Source organism: Uranotaenia lowii, chromosome 2 (genome assembly GCF_029784155.1).
Source record: "Uranotaenia lowii strain MFRU-FL chromosome 2, ASM2978415v1, whole genome shotgun sequence".
NCBI lineage: Eukaryota > Metazoa > Arthropoda > Insecta > Diptera > Culicidae > Uranotaenia > Uranotaenia lowii.
Genome location: NC_073692.1, coordinates 124,745,603 through 124,769,613, shown reverse-complemented (window position 1 = coordinate 124,769,613; position 24,011 = coordinate 124,745,603). Strand labels below are relative to the sequence as shown.

Sequence of the window (24,011 nt, the reverse complement as noted above, 5' to 3'; positions counted from 1 at the left end):
TTGACATCATTTGTTCTAGCGAAACTACAGAATCTACTGTGTTGGCTCTAACTTTCATGCACATACAACGATTGCTCTACTGGCTACTACTGACTTACCACGGTGTCTCTGGGACAAAACTTCAATCCTAGTCCCAAATATTTGTTCTTAAAAATCTCAACACAAACTTGGCTCAAAATATAAATTACTAAATTTTCAAGAAAAGCAGGAGCCAGTTCTTTTCATAATAAAACCACATACATGCACTTTTCTTTAGATAATCTTGATCAAACTTATGTAAAATATTTCTTTTTTAACCAACACCATTTAAACTCTCTTTAAATAACTCAGTAGTCAGTATACTATTTCTGGTCTTAGTACAATCAGCGATGAAAAGTTTCAATAGATTTTTCAAATAGAATAATAATAACTCAGTTTCTCTCTGTTTTTTATCACTTCAATGTCTTCGATAAAGTTGCAGCCTGGGAATTTTCCTATCAGATTTACATATGGTGTAACGCCAAAGATAAGACAAGTGTTAAAAAAGGTTATCTAACCCTAAATCCTCGAAATTTTTATCCGTTACAATGCCTGGAGTGGCAATTCGACACTCCTCGCCTAAAACCGCTATATCTCTCTTGTTTCCCTACCGAGTTTTACAAAATTTATAGTTTTGGTAACCTCGTAATGAAACATACATATTTGAGTTACATTACGAGGTTTCCAAAACTATAAATTTAGTAAAAATCTGTTGAGAAACAAGAGGGATTTAGCGGTTTACAGCGAGGATTGTTAAATTGACACTCAAGGTCAGATAAGGGAGTTTTTAACCTGGGTTTTCAAGGTGCATCCATATAAAAATAATGATACAAAATAAAAGATTTCAAGAACTTGTTGAGGGTTTCCGAATTTTTTTTTATTTGGATGCCCCCGAAGTCGCCTAACACCCAATAGCGTCATATTGACCCTCACAGAGGATTAGAGTTAAAAGACGTCTTATAAACTTATAACTATCAAATCAAACCTCACGACCGATTGATAAATTCAGCCAAATTTAATATTCCGCCCAATGGGTTTTTAAGAATTAAGATTTTTTGGGCAAAAGAATCAACTCGATGTTGAGAGATGAGGAAAATAAAAAAAAGATGTATTCTGGACTTATTTGTTCCATTTAATTTGATAATTGGGTTTGAATCTCCTTAATAATACAAAAAGAAACTGTATATTGAGTAACTTCTTTCGTTATAAAAATGAATGATATCAATTTTTTCGTCTTCTAGATTTCAACAGACTTGTATTTTTTCACTTCTTTATTTAGACCGAACTAATTGAAGATTTATTTCATACCTGAAAATTAGGGTGGCAATAGATGTATAGGAAAAAAAAATCATGTACGACTTTTGCAAACCGACCATATACACTGCCGGCCAAAAGTTTGGGATCACCCCATAAAAATATGAAAATTTTGATCGGCCATATCTCAGCCATCTTATTACGTATTGAAATTCTTTTAATCTCATTCACGAAATCGTGAGCAAAACCTTCTTTGTATGTATTTGACAGAATGTTAATATTGGAATTATATGACTTAAATTTAGCTTAAAGTTAGGACATTTTCAAAAACCGAACTTAAAATTCAAACCCGATCATCTCAGGATGGGGTGGACCAAATTTCAAAATTCGAGTTGCATTCGAATCGAAGAAATTAAAATCATCTATAGTTAAAACAATTGTCCTTTATTTAAAAATTCGTTTTAAGCATACTTACTGACTAATCCATACCGTGATCGATTTGCAGGGTTAGTACTTGGTGGTATAACCCTTATTACGCATCACTTCACGCACCCGGTTCGGCATCTACTCCACCAGCTTTTGGCACGTTCTCACCGGGGTAGCGTACCACACCGCCTGGATTCTCTCCCACAGCTGCTGCTTGTTTTCTTATTTTTCGGTGTACACCTTACGTTTAACTATTTCCCATAGGTTCTCTATGGGATTGAAATCAGGGGACTGTGCTGGCCCCTCCATAACGTCTACCTTATTATCCTGGAACCACTTTTTAACCGTTTTAGCGGTATGTTTGGGGTCGTTGTCCTGCTGGAACAGCCACTTTAGGGGCATCTCCCACTCGGCGTGTGGCAGCATTACTTCCCGAAGTATCTGGGCGTAGAGATGCTGGTCCATAATCCGGTCGATCCAGTACAAAGGAGCCACGCCGTACCAAGAAAAGCACCCCCACACCATGATGCTACCTCCTCCATGTTTGAATGTTTTATTTGTATACTGGGGCATATACGCACAGCCGAGTGGGCGATGGACCCAACTCTTTCCATCCGAGCCGATGAGGTTCACTTTGGTCTCATCCGACCACAGCACATTTCTCCATAGTTTCTCCTTTTCCGGACCGACCCAATCGAAGTGGTCCTTTGCATACTTCAGCTGCGCCTTCAAGTGCTTCGGCGTCAGCATCGGCACCTTCCGGGTACTTTTTCCTCCTAGTCCATTCTTCGCCAACCGTCGCTGAACCGTCCGGGAACTCACGGATAAGTTCAGCTTGTCTCTGATCTGCTTGGACGCTTTAAAAGGGTCCTTTTGCGAGGCCCGCTGGATTGCCGAATCGTCCTTCGGCGTCGTTTTGCGGGGGCGGCCGGTCAGTTCCCGTTTGCCGGTGCTGTGAAGCGCGTTGAAAACGAAAGTTTTCGACTTTGCTAAGTAGTCGGCAATCTCGCGTTGGCTTTTGCCAGCCTTGTACAGATTCCGGATGATCGCTTACTGGACCTCCGTGCAGTGCTGTGCCCGACCCATCGCTTTTTCGCTGAAAACAGAGTAGGAGGAAGGAAATCTTTATTTTTTGTTTGTTTTCATGATTTACATGAATAATTTTATGGGAAATACTTACCAGGACACGAAAATGGACAAACAACACCGAAAACAACACCTTTTCTTCAAATCTAGAGCGCTGAAAATGCCGGAACAGCCGAACCGATGGTCTTATTTTATGATGCGACTTTTTTCACCCTCTGACAGGTTTCTGTTCGAGTAGAACAAACGGGTTGCTTTGATTGCAACAAAAGTGCAGTATATAAAGTTGGCATACTACAATAAGTGCTTGCCGCTAGGTGTCGCATATTATTATATTTGAATTGGCAGTTTAAAGGTGATTTGAATATTTTGCATTAGAGCGGTCCTATTCTATTTTCCGACACTGTACATGTCGATTTTTTACAAAAATATATTGTTTTCGAGATAACACCAGATTTCGACATTTTTCCGTTGGTTCTCCGAAAAAAAAACGGCCGATTTTGCGGAAAACGTCCCAGAAAATCGATTTTTGACCCGATTTTTTTCCGAGATCTCGACGTTTCGGGCATTTTCAAGTCATTTGGCATCAAAATTTAAATTTTTCCTATTTCCTTTGGTAATTTTGTAAGGTGAAAACCGAAATTTTGAGCGAGGCACCCCTAAATCACCCCTAAATGAGCTAAAATTTTGCACAGGTCAGTTTTTTGGGCTGATCTACAAAATGTATATGATCGATTTTCGAAATTTGACATGACTATTTGGCTGTCACCCTACTGAGTATAGATATTCGATAAGAATTGCTCCAAGATTCAAAATGTTAAATTCTAACATGAATTCAAGACACAAAAGTAAATCGCCAAAACCTCGATCTAACCCTCGTTTGGATCAACACTCTTTTGGAAATTTATATATTTTGAAGGACGAGGAGGATAAGTGAAGTTAGTAAAACTTTCGGATTTGGCTAATCTGACGATGGAATGTGTTTTAGCGATCACTATTATAAATAAAGTTTGCTTCATTCCAACTTGGAAATTTTCTTCATATAAAGTCTGCTTCATTTAATATTGGAACACAAACAATTGCGTGTAGTTCAGTCATTTATTAACGAATTCATAATTTGTTTTTCATACAAATGTAGCATTTTCTTTACTTTTTCATAAAAAAAAATTTAAAAAATTATTCATTGCTGTTTCGAAGAAATTCTCGTACTTTCCCCGTAATACGGCACATTAGGCGGCGCACACCCTTTTCGTCCACCGTTTTGGCGATTTGATTCCACCAGTTCTTCATTTGAGTCATGTTCCTAACAAGTTTTCCCTTTGCCTTAAGCCTCCGCTTCGTGATTGCCCAGTATTTCTCTATCGGCCGGAACTGGGGGCAGTTTGGGGGTAGAGGTCCTTCGGTATTACGCTGACCCCGTTCGTTGCGTACCATTCCATAACCGTTTTGCTGTAATGGCAGCTTGCGAGGTCCGGCCAAAACATTACTGGACGGTCGTGGGCACGAATAAACGGCAGAATCCGTTTCTGTAGGCACTCTTTTTTGTAGACTTCTGATGTCATTGTCTTGTCAGTGAGAAAGACTTTGGTTTTCTGTCCACAACTGCATATCCCCTGCCAAATCATGTACTTGCGGGCGAATTTATCCGCAAACACGAACTTAAATTTTGCAGGTACATCCCCCCGAGCCGTCGCCAAATAAAATTTTTGACCTGGGATTTGCCCAAAGTCCGCCTTCACGTTGGTCTCATCGTCCATCAGAATACATCCGTCGAACTTGGTCAGCACTTGGTCGTACAGCTTTCGAGCACGGATTCTGGCCACATTGTTCTGCTTCAGCGTCCGATTTGGCTGTTTGCTGGCTCGGAATGACCTTATTCCTTCCCGGAGACGAATTCGTCGCAACGTACTGTGAGCGGCCTGGAACTTATTGGCCAAATCGCGGTCTGAAAGATTGGGATTCCTCTTGACGGCCTTGATGACTTTCCCACGCAGTTTCCGGTCGACAGTTCCACTCCGACGCTTCGAATGCGGCTTCCGAGCCGTCGTCAATGTTTCCTTGTACTGCTTGATAACACGCCATACGGTATTTCTGGGCATTTTAAGCTGTTTAGCTAGCTTCGATGCCGACAACAATGGATTTTCAAGAAAACTGTGCACAATTTGATCTCTTCGTTCGGCTTCCATGGCGGTTGTTTACAAAATGCTATCGTTTGGTGTTATGACATAAATACATGGTGAAAGGTAATGAATTTCCCGACACGTGGGTGAAAAAAGTTTCCAAATCCGTCCACTAGGAGCGCCACAATGAGCAAAAGAATTTGTTCCAATATTAAATGAAGCAGACTTTATAATGTTTTGGCTCTTTGCCAATCCTTGATCTAGACCAGGGATGAGGAAGGCGCAGCCCGTGAGACCATTTTGTGCGGCCCGCAAAGTTTTTCTCAAATTTTTATGTCTCGACTTTATCTATAATAGATTTTATTTAAAAATGACTTGATCAAATATGCCCTTGGCACACATTCATTCAGATTGTTAACTTTTATCTAAAATTTTAAGCCTAAATCATTAGACTGGCCCATAACAAAAAATCCTTATATTCCACGCGGCACCCCTAGGTTGGTGCCTTCAGGTGAAAAAATGACTTTCTGAAGGTTTCAGGTCATTTGGCAGAAGCAAGAGATGGCGCAAAGGATTTTAAATTTGTATGGAGATTTTCGGCAAAATATATGAAAAATCGATATACTTTCACTCTTTGTGTTCTAAAATATGTTTCCAGTATGCTAGAAAGCTCAGAATTGAAGGAATTGTAGTTCAAACAATGACAAACAAGTTTGTAGAAGATTGTGACGCGATACGAGTTGACTGTGATGTGATATCTGCAATTGAATGTTTGTTTTTTTCGCATTTCTTTGATATATCGTGAACGGTGCTATGGTGGATTATTAGTACTAACTTGATCGCATTGTCACACAATGCAGCAGTTCATAGTTTTTCAAACCTTTCTTTCAACTTTTTGCAAGGATTTTTGTTATAAAATAAGCTACAACTTTGCCGAGGACACAAACTTTCTATCTGTTATTCTCATTGTGTGACAATGCGATCAAGTTAGTACTAATAATCCATCTGTACACAGTTCCCGATGTATAGATGAAATGCGAAAAAATCCCACATTTAATTACAAATAACTCATCACAGTCAACTCGTATCGCGTCACAATTTTCTACAAACTTATTTGTCATTGTTTGAACTACAATTCCTTAAAAATTCTGAGCATTCTAGTATACTGGAAACATATTTTAGAACGCAAAGAGTGAAAGTATGTCGATTTTTCATACATTTTGCCGAAAATCTCCATACAAATTTCAAGTCTTTTGCACCAGCTCGTGCTTCTGCCAAATGACCTGAAACTTTCAGAAAGTCATTTTTTCAACTAAATGCAATGCAATCTAGGGAGTATTGCGTTGAAAAAATGTTGTAAAAATCATCCCATACAAATTTGGGCCAGTCTTATATATCATGTTATGTTTAAAGCATAAGTGCAATATTTTATATTGGTATATCGTTTAATAGACGTATATTATAATTTCGGAATTTTATTTAAGACACTATTTTTAATTTCCAGCAAAGATAAAGTAATATAATTAATATGCTCAGTTTTTTGGAAAATTTAATTATTTTATAAAATTCGGCTAGCTTTCTGTTAGTTACTGGCAAATAAAAAGACCAAAAGCTTGTGAGATATTTTTGTTTCTGAATATTGACGAAAATTATGAAAGTTTGATCACCATTTTACGGTGAACGATTTTAGATTTTTTTATCAACATGCCAATATAAAAAACGGTGAACATAAATTCTTAGGTTGTGACAAAAATAATTGATTCTGAGATTCGATCCAAACGGCCTGTGACCTTTATTTGTGATGCTCTTTCTAGAAATTTGATAGATTTATTTCCAAACATCGATAAGTTGAGTAATTTTACGTTTGATTAGCTTCACATTACCAAAGTCATAAAAATGCTTCAGAAATCCTATACCAGTGGCATCTAAATAAAATTAAAATTTAAATCTTCAAAACTTGTTACAAAATGTCTGAAATTACGAATGTAAACTGTAACTTTGACGATAGTTGCATAAAAATCTTTGAAATTAAATATGTTTCTGTGATTTTATCGGAAAAAAATCTACGCTTTGAGGACAACTTTAAATTGTGTAAAAAATGACAGACAGTCTATGAATTTCAATAGCGATTCAATGTGCAACGCTGAAAGACAGTTAAATCCATAATATATATTTATCTAACTATTAGTTATCACTACTGAAAAGCTCCAGAAGGTTTTTTCAATGGAAGTATTGAAGAATAGTTTTCAAAATAGTATTTTTCTTAGAAAACTATCAAACCTTTTTTATAAAGGATAGAAATCTAAAGGCATTTTTCATTTTTAATTAAAAAAAAGCAAACGATTTCTATGGGTAATAGAAGGAATGTTCGCCAAGAATCAATTACAAAACTCAAAGGATTCGCAAATGACAAAGTAAGGTGATGCACCTTTTAAACTACAGGTATTAAAAATCTGGTGATGACTATTTATTTTTTAACGGACTTCCTTCCTGACCTTTTTCAGACTTGTGTTCGACAAAAACTTGTAGCTATTAAAAATGATGTGAAGCTCTGCTAATTATTGAAAAAAAAAATCGAGTGCGGCCCGCCCCTTAATTTTAAAAATTTAAATTGCACCTTTGATTCAAAAGGTTGCTCACCACTGATCTAGACGAATATAGAGGACCCTGTACGGCAAAGGTAATGCATTGTATGCCTCCAGCGAAAAAAAAAATGCCAAGTTTTTGTGTCTTACAACCTTATTCACTTCTTTATTTTTTTCAAAGTTTTCTTGTCATTAAAATCGAAAAAAAAAGAATCTAGAAGCTCAGAAGTTGAAGCGAATTCCATTCGTGTAACTATTCAAGCGTGATGAATTTTATCAACGAACTTCATCAAAAAACTTTTAGGCCCATTTATAGTTTTCGTGATACTGTGACATAAAACGAAGTAAAGAAAAATTTATCGGTAGTTCCGTCAAATGAGACAATAGAGTTGAAATGATAATATTTATATCTGAACTTTTTTTTATTTTCCAAGCTTCGATTGTATGTTGTAAATGTCTTCAATGAATCTATGTATCTAGGTCTGAATAAAACAACTTCAACAAGAATCCATGGTTGATGAAATAGGATTGTTTAATTTTCAAAGAATAACGATTTCCAATACCGATAAACAGGTCCAATGATCAATCCATCTAAAAATTCTGAGCATAGAGATGATCTCTGAAAATCTTTTTTTTAAAAAAAAGTTTCTAAACTCTCTAATGTACTCAATACAGCGAAATTTGCAGACAAATATTTCATGAAAGGCGATTTTATTCTGAGTATCGATTCCTACAAGATGCTTAATAGCTGGCACTGTTTGGAATCAAATCTGTACTCTTTATATTGCCGGCTATACGAGAGTAAATGATCGAAAAATCGAATCCAAAGTAAACCGATCTTATCGATTTTTTCCAGGCTCAAGAATTGATCTAAAAAATATACCAAAAATTCAGTATTTACCCCAATCATGAGTTCTCAATATCTAAACGCCATTGGCATAAGATGTGAACGCCAGCGGCGTTGATTCGATTTGAAATCACCGGCATTAACCTCTTAGCGCAAGCGCATTGCTTATGACTGGAGGAACCAAAAAAAAAAACATTTTCATGTTCCTCTCTTCGTTCAACCTTCGTTCACTATCTGGCTCATGCTCATGTAGTACAGTGGTGAAGCTGTTAGATTGGCAAGATGAAGATAAAAGTTGTGGTGAGTTCAATTCTCATTATCTGCATCATTTTGCTTGGGAGCTCGAGTATTTATGTCAGTAGTTTCCAATCATATCATCTTTGCTAAAGCTTAGTTCTTTTAGAAATGGGACAGTTACGAATGCGTGTATCTCAAAAACCTTTCGTTTGATCTAAAAACTTTCTATGAAGGAAATGAAGGTAATTTTATGATGATTAATGAAAAAATTTGAAAAAAAATATTTAACTTTTTTTTGTAAGAATAAATTCCACTTTATTCTTGGTACCTCCCATCGGCTAGCGCACACTTTTTTCAGTCATGATATTGATCAGTTTTTAAAACTAATACTTCGTCTAATTTGTATTTTAGGTGGCTACACCTTCTTCCTTCAATTTCCGCAACTTTTTGGACCAATACTTCTCTTTTGAAAGAAACTGAGGGCAATTTAGTGGATACAGCTGTTTCGAAATTAACAAATTTGATTACTTTTTAGCCACTTTTTGGGCGTTTTTAATGGAATTTTTGCTGGCAAACTCTGGCAGTAACGAAGTAAAACCATCATGAGATTAAACTGAAAGTATAATAGGTTAGTATAGATCGTAGTTTGCGAAGGGTACATAAAAGATTACTCTTTTTAGGCTTTTGAAAACAGCGAAAATCATAGTTTTCGTTTTGAAAATTGTTGTTTTTTTCCACAGGAGCAGATTTTTGGCTAATCATTATATTTTATACAAAATAACCAGCAAATACATACTTTAATATACTCGGGACCTTGCCACGAGCAGACGTGCTATAGGATTCAAACGCTGGAATTTGTTTAAAATAGGGTATTTCATAAGTTTTGTCGTTCATCAGAAATCATCTGTCCCATAGCCTCGGAAGCAGATATAAAGCATACGAGCTGTAGATCTAGCAAAAATTTAGTGTTTGAGGAATGGTTTGAATGACTCATTACCAGGCAACACTTTGCTATTCGACGAAAAAAAATTTTTGGAAATTTCAGCGATCTACTCTTAGTTTTTCGCTTTTTGAAAATTAAAAATGCTGGTATGAGACTTGATTTTCTGATGACCCTTAGCCGAAGTTGCCGATAATATGCTTCACTCCAATGCTTGATTTGAACTTTGTGGACGTTTTTGACAGTATTTGCATACTTTTCCACCACTTACATACAGTAATTCTTCGAATAATCAACGGTTTTGTCAGCTATCAAATTGATTATGATGGATTTTGAATGAAACTGTGCAAAATAATTTTTTTCTTTTTCTTTTGCATCGTAAATATCTCAAAAACGCGTTATTTTTAAATTTTGAAAAAAATAGGTCGGATAGTACTTTTTACAGGCAACAAATTGCTGCCAAAATTTTGAATGTCCGATTACTAGTAAACGAGTTATTAGCAAAAGAAAGTGTCCCATTTCTAAAAGAACTAAGCTTTATAATGAATGTGCCAGCACATTTTCGACATGGAGTTATTGCTGAGCGGCATTTAAATTTTGCAGCCTCTTCTTTGAATGTAGAAAATCTGAGTATTGCTGATCCACTCTTTTTTTGGGCTCCCGTAGGGTACCACTGTAAAAAAAATTACAGTATTCAAGAAAAAAATGAGCATTGTTCTACATAAGGATTATTTATCGACTGAAATTAAATCGGATGAACAAGCGGAAAACATTTAAAGATGATTTAATAAAAAGTTGTCAAACAAACATGTATACCAAATATTATTATCGGATTATCTATTGTTTATAAAACAAAAAATTGTGTTTGCCTTGAGCTTGGTCAATCAGCGGTCGAAATCACGGAAAAATGAATAATAAAAAAAAACTGTTTGCGATGGGGTCAATCAGCGGACAAATTCACGAAAAAAAAGAAAACGCTGTAGTTGTTTAAATAAGTTTAGAGTTCGACGACACGGTAGCGATCATTCATTGAATGTTGGATTTCGTGCTATGTTTTGCAGTCGGAGTTATCCGTATAAAGTTTAACTGAAAAGCGGTTAGCGTGTAGAAAACCGACAGATTTTATACTGATTTGACAGATCGCACAAGTTTCGCAGTTATGAGTGCGCAGTCCAATTTTTTGCGATGCGAATGGTATTATTTCCTATAATAGATCATTATCCGTACACAACTCCTTTTTTTAACTTCTCATATACGATTTGTTACATTTTAACGACAACATAATTGAATTCGACCAGCATATAAAGTATCAAAGACGCATTTATCGCATCAAAAATCTTCGTCATGCCAAATTCGTTAATTCTCAGGCTATGGAAAAATGTGTTTTCAATAGTGTTCAATATTTTTTGTTTTGTCTGGGATTTTAACGCTCGTAATTAATTCAATCTCAATGAATACTAAGAATAATAATATTTCATTCCGATGACTTCATGTTTTGTCCTCTCTTGCAAAATAATGATTTGAAGATTGATTCAAGAATTTACTTCTTAACTTTTCAATGAAATTAGTGAGTAAGAGTGAATTTTTTAACTGTGTTTACTGCTCCGGCTAGCCTACCGCACGGAAGGCTACCGTCGCTCGATTAGAAATTTTCCCAGTAACCGCAATATAAAACATCGATCTTTCAAGGATCGATCCAAGATCAGTTAATCCTAGCTGGTAACCCTATCTATGGTTGTTTGAAACCATTTTTTTCCTCTGCTACATAAAATTATTATTCGACGCTGGCCTCAATTCGCAAAACAACCTCCCAAATCGAATTGGAGATCATCGCTTCAAACTCTTTCCTTTCCTCCGAGCTGCCTGCTGGTAACAATTTTAACTGCTGCGCGGAAAAACAGCTCCCCCACTCACAGTAGCAAAAATAAATAACACTAACCAATTTCTCTAACCGCTCGCTGCTGCCATGAAGCCAGAAGCCATCGCATCGTGTTCATGTTAGACTTACACAGATGACGTGCTTATCGGACTAGCACCATCTTCATCATTCGGTCCAAAATAAGTGGAAGTGAGGCTTTCGGAATATAAAGATGAACAATTCTGCTTTCTTCCATCCAATAGTAGGATAGGAGGAAAAATCAAGATATTTTTCCAGGTTTTCTTCTGTTTATTTCGGTAAAGAACTTATCAGTACAAGTATCAAACCACTTGATTTGAGGGATGTTTCTGACGTTCAACCGATTCTGCTCTCAATTAATCTTGCAGCTTGTAACTTTCCTCTCATGGTGTTTTATGTGCGATTTGATTTAAAATTTGATTATAATTTTTTTTGATACATCATGAAACTGAATCTGGATAAATTTATTTCATTTTTTTGAAACTTTTAACTTCAGCTTCACAAGGCAGAATAAATTTGATCAAAATTATGTAAAATTGTGTTACTTTTTATTTTATTTTCGTCCCTATTAACCCCATTTGACAGTACTAAGTACGAGATTGTAAGTTGTCGAAAACTTACGGCTTTGTTGAACGCCACTGTGTCGTTGAAGTTCAATCATGAAAGCGCACAATTAAACATACATAAGCAATATCCATTAACGGTTGCGATACATCCACTATACAGTGCATCATTCAGTACGAATAGTAGTTTTTTCTTTCCTTCAATATCGGCGCTGTTCATACACTCGACTCATCTCAAGATTGAAGTTACGCAACCGGCACTTAACATTACGCTACAATTACGCTACGCCATGCAAAACAAACTGCATCGAACAAAACGGGCAAACAACAACGTCTTTCTCGCACAACACACGTCGTCTCGTATCGTCCGGCAAGGAAAATAAAAACCATATTATCAAACTTATCAAATAAAGAAATACCCGCACTTCACACTCGACTTCAGCATAATGTTGTATCATAAACAGACAGACAGACAACACAACACAACACAAAGCGGCTAGCGAGACACGTTTTGGTAAACCGATCATCATTACGAGTGCGTTGTCGAGTTATCGAAAAAAAGTGTAACAACCTGTGCAGCTGAAAGGAAAAATATTAAACAGAATCAATAACCTGTCGATGCTTGGATACAGTTTGAACAGTACCTATCTGTAATGAAAAAATATCGTCTGGAACCGTTAGATTTTTTTTGCCTTGCCTTCCTTCCTTCAAGCCAATTGAATTCGGTTCGTTTGGTTTGGGAAAATGTCTTCGAACTTGACGGGCCACCTTGAGAGATGGATAGCCACTGCTGCTAGCAGCGGTAAGTCGGAGAAAAGCGCTTTGACTCGGCATTGCTTGTACGGAATTTGAAATTTGCGGAAACAGTTGCTGGAAAAGCAGAATTCCGTTTGGAAATATTTCGGGTAAATTTCGGTGAAATGAATGAAAACCAATGGGCTTTAATATTTAAGTGCTTTAATAGTTTTGAAATTGAAAAATGCAAAAACTAAGATTGTTTTAAATGTGTAAATTGATTACAACTAACTGACGAAAAAATTCGTCGATTCCAGCACGCACACAAAAATAAAAAAGGAAACCTTCTCTCTTCGCTTTGTTGACACACTTTATTTGAGTCTAAACATGTACTCAAAAATTCCTGAAGAAATTATCTTGAGTTCAAATTGGGAATGTATATTAGGGTGGCAATGGATGTAAGAGAAAAATTTCATGATCGAATTTTGAAAACCGACCATATACATTTTGTAGAGTAGCCAAAAAAACTGATTTGTGCAAAATGTTAGCTTAATCTAACTTAATTTAGGGGTGCCTCGAAGCGCTCAAAGTTTCGATTTTTAACCCTCAAAAATGACCAAAGGGGGTCCCAAAGGAAAATGGAAAAATCGAAATTTTAATTTAAGTGCCAAATGACTTAAAAATACATAAAAAATTTAAAATCTGGCGTTATCTTGAAAAAAAAAATTAGTCAAAAATAAGGAGGGGACACAAGAAATTAGTCTGCCGAATGACTTTAAAATGCATGAAACGTCGAAGTTTAATGTTATCTCGATAAACATTTTTTGACCAAAAATCGACTTTCTAGGACAGGCCGTTTTTCGGAAAACCGACTAAGTTTCAGAGAGTCTATTTTTAGCCCAAAAAATTTCCTTTGTTCCCTCCTTCGGTTATTTTTAAGAGTCGAAAAACAGAAACTTCTAGCGCTTTGAGCCACCCCGTAATGAAGTTCGATTGAGCTGAAATTTTCCACAGGCCAATTTTTGGACAAATCTACCACATGTTAAAGGTCGGTTTTCGAAATTCGACATGATCCATTTGGCTACCACCCTAATGTATACGATAGTGAAAATTTTCATTTGCAATATGTTCAATTCGCAACAAATGTTATTGGATTCCGGTACAAAAAACAGAGTTTTTGGAAAAATATAAGCAAAAAATGTTCACTGAGTGTAAAACGCCTGACCTATAATTATATTATCCTAGAGGGAAGTTGAGTGTGACGGACACAACAGGTTAAACGTAAACTGTTTTGAAAAAAAAAGTTGCTATAGGGTGTCCCATTATGTCTAAGCGTGATTTTGAGACAACCCAACTCATTCCGGTTGACGTTTAAACAGCTGATTTCTGCTGTGTATTGTTGTTTACAGTTCAACTGGGATTTGTGAGTTCCAGTTTTCATAATTTTCATGAAAATGAGAAGCATTTTCCCGGAAAAGCCCAAAAATATCTGGCACAAATGGTGTACTAAAGCTATGATCATTTAGTATCCGGGAACTTCATTCTGGTGATAGGTACGTTACTTTGGCCCGGATATGCAAAATTTTAGCAGCGTTGTGTTGGTTATGAAAAGGACTATCTTACCTATTTTTTTAGATTTTTAAGTTAACGTGTGTTTGAGATATTTACGATGCATAAAGACATGGTAAAAATAATTTTGCACAATCGCCTCGGAAATTCTTCAATGTCGACTTGAAAACTCATGAATTATTGATTTTTTTTCTGAATTTGTTTTCGGCCCAAATGATTAAAAAGTATAAGGAGCCACTCTTAGATGCTCAGGAAGTTCAAACCAAGCATCGGAGTGAAACTCTTGATCTTAATTATGGTAAAAAGTTTATGGTTATTGGGAATAACTGAATGCAGACCCCTTAAATAAGCAGCAAATCCGTTTCCGGCAGGCAAAAAGTGTTTCCTGACTAGTAGACACCAAGTAAATAACATAAAGTGAACAGTTCCTTAGATCGCAATCTGTGAACCGGATTTTACGCATGTGACAGATGTGTTCTGATGGACAAAAAATTTTATGTTAAAACCGAATTTAAGAGGTCAAATTTTTCGTAATGCATACCCATGAAAAGGTTCTAATCGGATTCCAATTGAGTTTTCCAGGTGAATTTGTGTAAAATATCATGATTTTGCAAAGGTTTTGCTTTTGTGGTAAAAAAGTAGATCAATACATGACTGAAAAAAGTGTGCAAAGATAAAACAAAACTTTTTTGTTAAAGTAAGAATATTTCTTGTAATCAACGATATTTTTTTTATATTTTTACATTAAATCTCAGATTAGGGTAAATGTACCCGATCTTGGCACCTAAGGCATGATTTAACCTTTTTTGCAACGTTTCAACCTTCCTGTTGAGTGCACCATAGAAAATCCTTTGAAGAATTTACTTGCTAACTTGCTTAGAGTTCAACAAAAATACATTTTCTTTATGGAACTTTCATTATTGTGAGCAAAATGCATGCAAAGTATTCACTGCGGTGCTCCAATTACTTGGCCGCCGTACCAATTGTTTGCCGTTTCGATGATCCGTTTCTTGGCCACCAGCAATGTACAATAGATCTTTACCAACAATGCTCATTTGACAGTTAACAGAATCGTTGGCTATTCTGAATATAAGGCCACTGACAGAATGGCGTCAGCTGAGCGTAAAGTTCTATGCGACGCTTGAACGCCGGGCTTCACTTATACAACAAAAAGGCTTTCGAAAACATTGATGGAATTTGGTTGGAAGGGAAGCACAAAATAAGCTTTCATTTAAAAAAGTCGGAAGTCCAGAATTTTTGCAATTTTTTTTTTTAATTTTTAAAACTTTAAACTTTTTATTCATTTAAACAAAGTGATGAGTATAAACACCTCAGGTTGTTTCAGAATATTTGTGTATGAACAAGAATCATTGTTTTATGATTGACAACCAAACCTCCATCAGGGGGACCGATTCAGAAACGAATTATGTCCGCGAGTGGTTTGAACTTTCTCTTTTTTATGAACATTAAATCCCTTTGATGAAATCTAACATATTTTGTAAGAAAACTGTTTAAACTGAACACTTCAAAAAAATTCTCCAATATGTATACAGTAAGTTACTTATGAAGGACTGATAAAATCTGAATAAAGCCAGTCAATCTAGGAAAAGTATTTCAGATGGCATGGGCTTATCTAGACTAGCCCAGGTTTTCAACGTAGGGTTTTTTTTTTTAAAAAAAGTTGGTGTGGTCCAGCTGCCAGAATATTGAGGTAAAATATCCGTACCTGTCCCCGATTGATTCACATTCCTCGAAATTTTTTAAAGAGATTTCACAGTTCATCATTTTTGCGAAGTTTTTTGAGACAATTTCATCAAAATAAAAATCAAATACGACTTGAACGCGAAAAATACTGAAAGGTTTGAGCCGTGTTAAATAAACGAGTTATTAAAAAAACGACTTGAACGTGGTTGTTGTGAAAGTGGTATTGTTATGTTGAATTGAAATATCTTATTTTGAACTTTTCTCATCGATTAGATTTTTCCAAATATTGGAAAAATTGCTTAGATTTTCTCAGTTTTTTTATGAGAATTTCCTGACATGAATGCTTACTGGACAAATTCAGGAATGCTAAGCCTAACGACAGATTCAGTTACGACATTTCTATGGTTCTGTGCATCATGTTGTGTTGTCATTTATAAATCTTTGCTTAAATTGTTCCTTTTGAGTTTTTATAGACCATAAGTTGATAGTAAAATACTCTAGGAGACTTGCGATTGCGATATATAGGGTTGTTTTCACTACCAAACAACTATCTTCATATTGTGGAGTTTGGCTTCATAAAGTAAGAAATTGAAAAATACCTTGAATGGTATTTCAAAATTTTGCCCTTTTGAATTTGTTAGCTGAGATTATGAGCTTCTAGGCTAGAAGTTCTAGCAACAGTAATTTCGAATGCCCGGGGCGTTGTGCAGTGGTTTGACACGCCAAATTGATGTTAGAATGTAAACCTTGCTAAAACATTTTTTTTAAATTCGACTCACATCTAATATTTTAAGGAATACTTGGAAAGAAAACGATATTTTCCTGAACTTCCAAATACTGTTTCCAAGGAAAAAATTAGAACAAAAATCCTAAAAATTAAATCTGAGAATATGGTTCCCAAGCAATAGAAAACGATTCCAAAACTCAATTAATTATGTATTTTATATACTAAAGTCAAAAATTGCCATCGATCTAACAGTTTTTAGATAAGAAAACCATCTTAAGTCTTGTGAGTTGCTTAATTTCACTTAGTTTTTTTTATTTCGAACCACTGTGTTCTGTAGAAGACCACGTGGCATTTGCTCAGCAGACTGCAATGCAAATGCTGTTCGCACGCATACCAATGTACCTTCGATTCATGTTTCCCAAATAGCGATTTTTTCATTTTCAATGCTTGGATATGACTTTTAGTTAGTCGAATCACTTATGTTCTCCAACTCATTTTGAAGCTTAAGTTGATAGAAACAGTTTTATCATACAACCCAATTAGTATGAAAACATTTGTGCGTAGTTTTATATGGATTTTTAGGGAAAACATCAGCCCAAAAATATCTCTTTTATGAACATGTATTTTTTCCAGCTTCCAACACTGGTGGTGTATTTCGATTGATGTTGCATGCCAAGAAAAGGAACAAAATTAGTTTGAAATTTTTATTCAAAACCTAAATAAATAATCATTCTTTCGTCTTTCTAGTATTTTTTGATTTTTTGCCAAGTTTAACTGTAGGCATGGGTATTTATTGCAAATTTTTCAAATTAATGTTCGCGTTTGAAATCGCATGTGAATTTAACAGTTGCACTAGAAGAAGAGTTCATCTGATTTTCATACGGTGATTTCCAACATAATTGCCTCGGATGCAGATCGAAAAAAATTAACTACTTTAATAAAGTACAAACAATCAAAAAATTCGGTATGCACAGATTTGAAACAAATTATTCTCTTCGCAATGAAAATATAGTCAAATTTTTTTAGCTCAATTTGGACCTGAAAAACATGAAAAGACATGTTGGCATGCCAAGAAAAGGACCATGCCAAAATAGGGCTCATTTACCCATGTTGCCAAAATCGAACGGGATCTGTAGTTTCTATGGGTTAACCCTAGATGCATTAAATATTTATGGATCATGAAAATTGGTAAAATTACATAATATTTAGAGATTGTAAACAGTATATAAATGATAATATCATTATGATATGATAGGCGTAATAAATAATGACAATTTCGTAAAAATGATACAAAAATAAAAATAGTAAAAAGAATGATAATTATTGAAAATGACACTAAATCATCACCCGATGTATCAATTCATTTGCACAGTCTTGTTAACTGCACTAGATGTGTAACGAAAAAACAAATACCAAATACCTAGATTTCCAAAAAATGAATTTAAACATGATTTAATCTTTAATATTCCCATTTTTATCCTTTTTCACCATCACCGTTATAAAATTCAAATGTTTTGAACTAAGGTTTCTGAACAATTCAAACAAATTCCAAATTTTCTTACAGATATCTTAATTGGTTCCTTATGTTAAATGTTGCCTTTTCAAATTTTCTAATATTTCAAAGTTTCTCAATTTTTAGAACGATTAATTTTTGTGATTTAAATTATATTATTACTTCGGAAAAATCAATTTTTTTTTAATATGAACTAAAAAAATTAAAACAAACGAACAACCCCACATATAATAAAAAGAGGAAAAATATGGTTGGATCTCACCAGTCACTAAGAAAATAGTAATTTTTTCCTTGTTTGGTCTTCAAACACCATATTTCGTAGAGCTACACCAAATAAACAGGTTGCAAAATTTCAATGCAGACTTCATGCCAAGGATGATATGATTGTCTTTTCCCCCTGTCAGCACTAACAAATATTCAAGCGATATATAAAAAAAATCATGGATTCTCTCCCTAATGAAAAACTCATCCAAGAAACAAGAAAAAAATGCCGACCGAGAGACAGAATCGAACTCGAAACAACTATCTTAACTCGTCTTGCCAGTTGCATCACTTTGCCACTACTTTGGTTAGTTGGAAATCCAGAGTTGATTGTCACAGTCTTTCTGTCACGGCCAATCAAGAATTGATTTCTAACGTCCTATAAACACGTGGTGGTTTGCATTCTTCTCTGTCTTATGATGGGAATGGGAGAGACGTTAAAATGTTTTTTTTTGTTTTTATTAAGCGTACGGGATTACGCTATGAAGTCTAATCCGACTATTGTTCAACTTGTTCACACCAATTGTGTGCGAATCCTGCGCCAATTATGTAAGAATTTCATTATGATTGGAATAGATCCTGATCCGAAGCTGTAGTGTAGTGAACTTACGGTCTTCAACAAAGTTGTTGAGTTGAAAGTTACCTTTTAAGAATTCATTAACTGTCTCCAAAATCGTTAGATAGCTCGATTTCAAAATCATGTTTGCTCTTGTTGCGTGGGATTATAGCCCACAGATTGGGTTTCTAGTTTGAGCGTGTAGAGAGAGGGCGATAAACGTCAAAAGAGAAGAACCGAAGAAAATCGTTAGCGTTTTGTAACGGTCGTGAAAATTTTTCCTCGCGTCAGTATAACTGCTTAAAAGTTGGCAAAATATTATATTCGGAGTGAATTAGGCTCGATTAGTTCTTTCGTTGAGTAAGTTGTTGCCTTTTTATAATTATATTGTACTAATTAAATAATCCTCCAGATCCAGCAAATCGCCAACTTACGTTGTTGAGGCGTGTTTTCGGCAAAGCCACTGGGGCTTATTGAACGGCTTATTGATTGGATAAAATTGTCCTATTGCCAAGTAAGTTTCTTCTCGCCAGATAGATTTATAAATTACTAAATTTATTATTGTAAACAGGCGCTAGGCAGTTTGCTACCGTAACCTGGCACTCGAGTAGAGCGGAAGTTAGTAGGGGAACTATTTGTAAGTGACAAATTTATTATTGTATTTCCCTAAATTTAATAAAAATGCCTTTGCAGTTGAGTCCTGTCGAGGACAGTTTCCTGTCAACAAACGGAATTAATTCTGTCGGAGACAGACTACAAAAACCACCAAACAGCTCTACAGAACTGAATTTTAAATTTTTCCATACAAACTAAGATTTTAATGCTAAGATTTATTCATCAAAACCTTACATTGAAATTCTTAAAAAAGAACCATGGAATTGTTTTGACTAAAACGAAACTTATTAACCCTTCGAGCCTGATAAATCAAAACATGATTTAAAATCGTCACGGTCTGGTACAGACTTCCGTCTACAGACTTCCGTCTGAATCAGCAAAGGCAGAACTTTTCTTTCAGGTGAAGACTACGAAAATATTTCATGGCTTCGTAAATTCTGAACATTTCAACTACTTACTTATTTACATAACTTTGGCAACTAGACAAATACACGTTGCTATGCCTATAGGTGACTTGACCATAGTTTCTTCTGTTTCGTCACTTACCTCATATTCTATTTAAAGATTCCATCTGCAACGAAAAATCAATCGAACGATACTCTCCTTCTTCCAAACCTCTAATATGTCTCATTATTTCAACTCATTAAAAGCTTTTAAAGCGGTAAAATAAATGCAATTTTAATCAAAGTTTGAATTTCTCTGCTCACACTCACTGAACAGAGGGGCTGTTGTTTATCAACCAAATCGATCAACACCGTATCGGTGTCGTTGCTCCTCTATTGATTTCTTTCAAAGACCATTGTCTCTGTACCTTAGCCTCGCTGTACGACAAGTAGATATACCTAAAAGGTATTGGCACTTTACTGGCACTGGCACATCAAACGTGGAGCTGGAGGAAAGCCAAAATAAAGTAATAATAAAACCGAGAGTTTGCCAAATAATTTTCCTTGCATCATGAGCCTATGTTTGTATCTGCAGCTCCTTTCTCGTCGGACGGCTAATAGCATCTTCTCTATTGAGTTCACTTCACCTGTCTGTAAGGTTTGTGCACGGCTAATGGCAACAATTTAGCTGCCTCGGTTGTTGGACAATTACCTACACAGGATGGCGAACGATTTTTTTTTTGGATTGTGCAGAGCCGTAACAACTTTGATGTTGTGCATTTTGAAGCATCGAACAAGAGCTTCCGTAATTTCTGTTTTAGGCGAACGATGTAGCTTCTGTCAGTCTGTAAAAAAAGTATGGCATCAGTTACTTGAACTGCCCAATTTGGCTTTTGTCACCAGACGAAATTACACTGTTAAATTCATGACATAATGTGTGGAAATACCTATTTTTAATTCGCTGGATTTCGTTGTTAGTTTGCAACAACAACAAAAATACAAATCTAACAAAACCACACCAAAAGCCAATCACTGCAATGGAAGTTGGCTTAAAGTGTCACTTTTTTGTGTGTTCAATTCCAGCGAGAGAATAAATTCTCTGTCCAATGTCACATCGTTGGGTGGGTATATGCAAAATTCACCAGTATCCCTGTTTTTGTTGTTTATTTCTGTATAGGTACACCGTCCGATAGAGGCGGAACAACCGAATGAACATAAATTATTCAACAATGTCATTTTGAAACTTGTACCGGACTCCCAAAGATCAAACGTTCGTTTTTACTCGTTTCCCCCACCGGACGGACAGATGCTATTTTTTTTTATGATTCTTTTCAATGTGACCAAACCATTTGTGTGTCATTTTTGTACTGTTATTTGGTGAGGGCATCATTAGCAAAGCTCGCTCTGGTTGGTGGTGCGTAGTATTGGTTGGAAATGCGAGACATTCTAATCCATTTGTCCTAATTCATTTTTCTCAATGGGCTTAGATATAATTTCTAGCATTCATCTATTTGAAAGTGGGTGAGGTGAGATGTAGTCTGGTAACAAGTGGTGTTAAGCGAACCAAATCACTTGGTATAGTTTTTCATAGATCAAACTTGTTTAACCTTGTGGTGAAGTAGAGATTTAAACCTAGATTATTTTTTGCATGGTATTTGTGTGCCTTAAGTACCTACTCTTTCGAAAAAATAATTTCTTTAGAGGCGCTACCGAATATTATCCTTTTAGCTTAGATGTCGGGATGGCATATCATATTACTACTTTAACTTTTCAAACAATCATACTTTTTGTTTTTAACTTTTCAAGCAATTTTTAAGATTTATTATTTCGACTCAACACTCAAAAAAAATCAGAATTACAAAATAGGCAAAAAAGTAAGGATAGTTTTATGATAAGATTAAGTAATCAGTCTGTATGACATCAAATTGCCGTAGACCAGGCATGTCAAACTCGTTTAGGTGTGCGGGCCGCATTAAAAATTTTCTATGACGTAGAGGGCCGCAGCCAAAATCAGTTAAATCAGTACATTCAGCTTTAGTTTTTTTGCAGTAATATTTTACATAAAAATCAGTGGTGTTTTTTTTGTGACAATTTAGGACGGGGCTACGCGGGCCGCATTGACCTAGGCCCCGGGCCGCATGCGGCCCGCAAACCCCCAGTTTGGCATGCCTGCCGTAGACAGTGACCAATAAATAAAAAATGACCAAATACATAAAAAAGACAAAAAAGACAAAAAAGACAAAAAAGACAAAAAAGACAAAAAAGACAAAAAAGACAAAAAAGACAAAAAAGACAAAAAAGACAAAAAAGACAAAAAAGACAAAAAAGACAAAAAAGACAAAAAAGACAAAAAAGACAAAAAAGACAAAAAAGACAAAAAAGACAAAAAAGACAAAAAAGACAAAAAAGACAAAAAAGACAAAAAAGACAAAAAAGACAAAAAAGACAAAAAAGACAAAAAAGACAAAAAAGACAAAAAAGACAAAAAAGACAAAAAAGACAAAAAAGACAAAAAAGACAAAAAAGACAAAAAAGACAAAAAAGACAAAAAAGACAAAAAAGACAAAAAAGACAAAAAAGACAAAAAAGACAAAAAAGACAAAAAAGACAAAAAAGACAAAAAAGACAAAAAAGACAAAAAAGACAAAAAAGACAAAAAAGACAAAAAAGACAAAAAAGACAAAAAAGACAAAAAAGACAAAAAAGACAAAAAAGACAAAAAAGACAAAAAAGACAAAAAAGACAAAAAAGACAAAAAAGACAAAAAAGACAAAAAAGACAAAAAAGACAAAAAAGACAAAAAAGACAAAAAAGACAAAAAAGACAAAAAAGACAAAAAAGACAAAAAAGACAAAAAAGACAAAAAAGACAAAAAAGACAAAAAAGACAAAAAAGACAAAAAAGACAAAAAAGACAAAAAAGACAAAAAGACAAAAGACAAAAAAGACAAAAAAGACAAAAAAGACAAAAAAGACAAAAAAGACAAAAAAGACAAAAAAGACAAAAAAGACAAAAAAGACAAAAAAGACAAAAAAGACAAAAAAGACAAAAAAGACAAAAAAGACAAAAAAGACAAAAAAGACAAAAAAGACAAAAAAGACAAAAAAGACAAAAAAGACAAAAAAGACAAAAAAGACAAAAAAGACAAAAAAGACAAAAAAGACAAAAAAGACAAATAAGACAAATAAGACAAATAAGACAAAAAAGACAAAAAAGACAAAAAAGACAAAAAAGACAAAAAAGACAAAAAAGACAAAAAAGACAAAAAAGACAAAAAAGACAAAAAAGACAAAAAAGACAAAAAAGACAAAAAAGACAAAAAAGACAAAAAAGACAAAAAAGACAAAAAAGACAAAAAAGACAAAAAAGACAAAAAAGACAAAAAAGACAAAAAAGACAAAAAAGACAAAAAAGACAAAAAAGACAAAAAAGACAAAAAAGACAAAAAAGACAAAAAAGACAAAAAAGACAAAAAAGACAAAAAAGACAAAAAAGACAAAAAAGACAAAAAAGACAAAAAAGACAAAAAAGACAAAAAAGACAAAAAAGACAAAAAAGACAAAAAAGACAAAAAAGACAAAAAAGACAAAAAAGACAAAAAAGACAAAAATGACAAAAATGACAAAAATGACAAAAATGACAAAAATGACAAAAATGACCAAAATGACAAAAATGACCAAAATGACCAAAATGACCGAAATGACCAAAATGACCAAAATGACCAAAATGACCAAAATGACCAAAATGACCAAAATGACCAAAATGACCAAAATGACCAAAATGACCAAAATGACCAAAATGACCAAAATGACCAAAATGACCAAAATGACCAAAATGACCAAAATGACCAAAATGACCAAAATGACCAAAATGACCAAAATGACCAAAATGACCAAAATGACCAAAATGACCAAAATGACCAAAATGACCAAAATGACCAAAATGACCAAAATGACCAAAATGACCAAAATGACCAAA

The 24,011-nt window shown here is 34.8% G+C and overlaps 1 protein-coding gene across 4 annotated transcripts in view; it reads left to right on the top strand.

Annotated features, from left to right (window-relative positions):
• The window catches only part of LOC129744770 (rap guanine nucleotide exchange factor 2), an 86,715-nt gene that overhangs the window by 12,233 nt on the left and 50,471 nt on the right, over window positions 1–24,011 (top strand). The window lies entirely within an intron of this gene.